At 36.7% G+C, this 4950-nt stretch overlaps 1 long non-coding RNA gene across 1 annotated transcript; it reads left to right on the plus strand.

The window, feature by feature from the left end:
* The first annotated feature begins 2069 nt into the window (after positions 1-2069).
* Positions 2070-4003, plus strand: LOC112191389. The gene is made up of 3 exons (XR_002932942.2): positions 2070-2340; positions 2499-2808; positions 3441-4003. It is a non-coding gene; the product is annotated as an uncharacterized LOC112191389 (long non-coding RNA).
* Positions 4004-4950: the final 947 nt, after the last annotated feature.

Consider the following 4950-nt stretch of genomic DNA (forward strand, 5'->3'; position numbering starts at 1 on the left):
GGTTTGAATCCATTAGCTTTCTTGGATTTTGCTTGAGGCTTTTTCTTATCCTTCATAAAGTTTTTCATAGAATCCAGCATTTCTTGTTGTTCATTGATTTTTCTACTAACACTTGTTAGCTGTTCTTCTTCTCTTTTAGGCAGTATTTTGATATAATCCAGCTTGTTTTTCAATTTTTCTAATTGGAAGATTATATGTGGTAGCTTTTCTAAATGATGACATCTAGATAATTCTTTTATTAGATTCTGATGTTTCTCATCAGAAGATTTTAGTAGAAAATTCAACTTCTCTAATATCAATTCAGACATTGTCCCCATTGGGGATTCCCCTTTTGAGCCTTTTCAGCAAGCTCTGATACTAGTGAATTGCGGATCTAACCGATGCTTAAGTAATCAAAAGGTTTTTGTTCCTCTTCAAGAGTATCTTTGATATCTTGAATATTTTTCTCAACTTTATAAATTTTTTTCTGAATTATAAAGATAATATCTCAGTAGTTGGAAGTTTCTCTTTTAAGCCTTGATCTAAAATCTTTTAATTTTCTTAACTTTTCTCTTTCTTCTACTAATTCTTTTACAAATAGCAATTAAATCTAGTCTGGAAAGGATCGAAATTATGAATAGTAAAAATAACTGTTTACCTTCGAATATAGAGGATGAATTTTAACTGTATTTGCTGTCTAAACAAATAACTTCAAGATATGGGCTCACCACGTTTCATCAAAAATAAAAAAAAATAAAAGAACTTTACTATTTATAGTAATAGTGAATTAACAAAGGTCGGAGAAAGAAAAGGAAAAAAAAAGGGTACTAATGGTATAAAAGTAGGTGAGATGGGTAGGTGAAAAGAAAAAAGGAAAAGTTTTGTGTGAAAGGAAATAAAAATAAGTTGGGGTGTATGGAAAGTACATTGGTATTTTAGGGGTGTATGGGCATTTTCCCTATAGAAAAATACATAATAGCAACAAACAACAGTTTCAATTTATATAAATTTTATACAAATCAGGATCCAAAGCCCAGGTCTAAGGAGAATGGAGTATGCCTAATCCCTAATATTTCATGTGAAATTACAAATTATAACAACTTTTTGTTAAAATTACTGCAATGCCACTATAGGGTAGTGTGAGACTCGTAAAATTTTAAGAAGTTTAGATGGAGTTATTTGTGATTATTTTATTATCTCAATATTTGTTAAGGGTTTTTGAGATATATTTTTCAAAAATTTTCTTGAAGGGAAATGTCCAATTTAAGGGCTGGTATTAATGCGACAAGTTCGTGGTAATTTTCAAGAAAATTTTCCGACATCATAGCTATTGATTTCAGATTTTGGAAGTTTGGGAATTTAAGGAAATTCATTTAAAAAGAAAAGAACAATCATACGATGCAATCTGGGCTGTGTTAGGATATTGTGGTATGGGGCACCCAATTACAACTGAAGTAGAAACTATAAAAACGAGTGGAGCAAAAGATGATAGGCAAATTGTAGAAGGATTTTTACTCTAGCAGAAGGATACAACAATTTCTCTTCTGCAATAAGGAGCGCACAATTGACAATACTCTCTCTCTTATAACAAGAGGAAATACACTCTAACAAAAGAAAGACAATTGTGTTTTAGGAGAAATCTCTATTTTCTCTCTAAACTCCCCTATCTCTTTCTCTATGTTTTTACTCACAACATGTAGTCCCCACTCTATAACATAGGTCCTCTATTTATACCAGATAGAGGCGGTTACAACTAGATTCTTAAAGCCTAAGAATCTTAGATATAGGTGAGTTGTAATTGTGGCATTACAACTATCATATGCTGAAAAACAGCCACCATTTTTTTACTTCTCAAGAACTTAAGTAAGAAGTAAGTCACCATTTTTGACTTCTCAAACTTAAGCAAGAAGTAAGCCACCATTTTTGACTTCTCAAGAACTTAACCAAAAAGTAAGAGGCAAAAGTGATTTTACCGCCACAAACAGTACGTTGTCCACCATTTGATCTGGCCCGTTGATTTTCATTTTACTTGAGAACTATATAAGTATCAAGATCTTGAGATTCTCAGGAAAATAAATAAATAAATAAAATATCAAGACTGACCCCGGAGAACCCAGAAGCTTCAAAACTCAACACCGTTTCTTCGACCCGAAATCCGGCGAAAACGACCCGGCGGTATCTCCACCTTCCGGTCGATTGGCGGAATCGAACAAGCAGTATTCTCTTCACCTCGACGGCGCGAAGCTGAACATGGGCTCGGATTGCTCAACCAAACCTTCATGATAGCAAAACTAAGCGAGAAATCTACGGCAGTTTAGATGCATTTTCCGGGGACTCTAGTCACCGACGATAGCAACTGAAGTATGAAAATTTAATTGCATTCAATTTCGGTTAAGATTTGGAAAAGTTGGTGTTCACTGTGAGCAGCGGCGATTTGGGTCATTTTTAGCTTACTTTTCACCTTGGTTCATATCTTATCTTAGAGCGTATAATAATGCCTGGTTATGCTTGAAATGCAGAATTGGTTGAGTTGGTGAGATGAAGTGAGCTATCTCTGTAAATGGAAAACAACAGAATAGCTATGGTTGACGTGCTTCAGAATATCAAGTTCGTTGTTTCCAGATTTTGAAAGCATGGACTTGGCGGAATGGAAGTACGGAACTACAATGAAGTCTGGGAGTTCATAATTATTAGCATGTATCATTGAAGGTAAATTCCTTAGGGCTTAGAAAAGACGCCCGACCATAATTGATGAAGATTTGTTGATTTCTGCTTGGACCAAGAACCCAGCTGAATAAAGAGACAAAATTGGTCAAAGTTTTAAGTAAGGTAAGCTGAGATTTCTTTCTAGGGTATGGAGTCATGATACTGTAAATATGAAGTTTGTGATGTTTGAATTAAGTTGCAAAGCTTTAGCTGTAATCATGGTTCGATGTTATCTGGAAGTTCAGGAATGAATTTGTCAAAGTCATTATCACAAGTTCATGTAACTTTACATATTTAATTAGTTAAGGTATTAACTATTAAGCCAATGGGATAACTCATGATTATAAGTTTGTATGTGGTATACATGAAAACTAAGAGTTTGAGCCTGGTGATTAGATTGTTAATTTATTTGGCATAGTATCCAGTACCCTTGGTTTATCATTTGATTGTGGTACTGGACAAAAGTTCTAAGTACGTGAATACTTTTTGTGTTAATGGATGACGTAGAACCTTGCTATTTGGGATCATATGAAATTCTTGTCAAATAGAATTCTGAGAATTTTGGTTACTTAAGTGTGAGTTTGGCTCAAACTGAAGAATGGTTTAGAATAGAGAATAGTTTTGGGTGTCCGGCGAAATAACAAGGATTACACCCAATAAGGAAAGAAATCCATTTTTGGAAGAAATTAACTGAATGGGCTCCGTCAAGTGTTATAGTTTGGAATTTTATTAACACTTGAATTATTGACCTCCAGTTACCAGAAGTTGAAATATGGTGGTGGTGTTGGCCTAAGAAGTGAATGGAGTCAAAGCTGCTATGTTCCAGGTAAGGTGATTCAGGACTCTCTCAGTTAAAATTTTTCTTCAATATAAATAATATCACATGGCTGTGATTACTTCTCTATGAATTTAAAGGATTTGATATTTTATTGCCATGCTTGTTTTCAATGTTTTTCTATATCATGCGATGACCTGAGCGTGAGTGGAGCATAGCAACTATCTTGGCTTTCGATCCCATAAACCTCCAAAGGGGCTGTATGGACGGTATGATGTCCTACATCTTGTGAGATGTCACACTATTTCTATGTGATACGGCGTAAATTGACACTCTCGCTACTCCTTACCATTTATATATGATAATAATCTTGGTAAGGATGTAGTTTGCATAATGATTGGTTATCCGGTTTGTGCTCTCTAGGCCCGCAAATGTTTTCAAAACAAACTCTATGGTTTATGATTTAATCTCTCTTTTCACCTGTATACGTAATTTTCAAATACTAGCAATAAATGCCTCTCTCTCTCTCTCTCTCTCTCTCTCTCTCTCTCTCTCTCTCTCTCTCTCTCTCTCTCTCTCTCTCTCTCTCTCAATTCAAGAAATCTAAGGCTGCATCGTTCCAGGAGCAGGCCCACCAGCACTGAGAATCGAATCGGAAAGACCCAGCTGAGCTTGAGTGAGTGGTGCTACCAAGCCTCTTCCAACGCCGGTGCTTGTATTCCGGCATAGGATCGGAGTTTAATTCTCATGCCACGACGTGTTACAGTCCGCACTTGTCCAACATTAGTCCAAGTGCAATAACCATCAAAAGTCTTTGATGTAAACTCTCTAGCATTGTCAAATCCAATTGACTGAATGAGATGATATGGGGAGTGAGCCCGTCACCATATGATCTGTGCTAGGAGTGTAGTATAAGTGGCATTACAAGTGGATAATGGCACAACACGTAGCCAGTGTGCTTGCGTGTCAACCAACATTATGAAATATTTAAACGTCTGCAAGTTGGTTGAATTAGTCCACATATATAATCGCCTCGAATTCTATGTAAGAACAGAAGGAGTATTGTCGCATTATTTGCATAGGACTGTCTCATTCCTAATTTCCATGAGGAACAGGCTTTGTAGAATGAGCGAAAGGCCTTAGAAGTAACCAAAGAGGATTTTGGTTGGGTCAGAGCGTCTGTAACGCTATTGGAAGCAAAGTTGGTGGCTACAACATCACCATTAGCGTCATCACCATGATGGACACCATCCATGGCATCATGGATAGGAACGTTACCAACCCTAGGCCGGTAGTGGACGGCGGAGGAGGTAGAGGCAACGGCGGGGGCTCTAGAGGCAACAACAGGGGTCACACTCAATCCAGGAATCAACCTTTGATTCTTGCTTCATTTCGCTCGAAAGAATAGATGTCCATGTGAAGTCTTTGGTAGACGGATCATCATTCATGACTAGGATGACTTATCCTGTCGTGACAAAGCCAATATGTGT

Source organism: Rosa chinensis, chromosome 3, assembly GCF_002994745.2.
Source record: "Rosa chinensis cultivar Old Blush chromosome 3, RchiOBHm-V2, whole genome shotgun sequence".
NCBI classification, from domain to species: Eukaryota; Viridiplantae; Streptophyta; class Magnoliopsida; order Rosales; family Rosaceae; genus Rosa; species Rosa chinensis.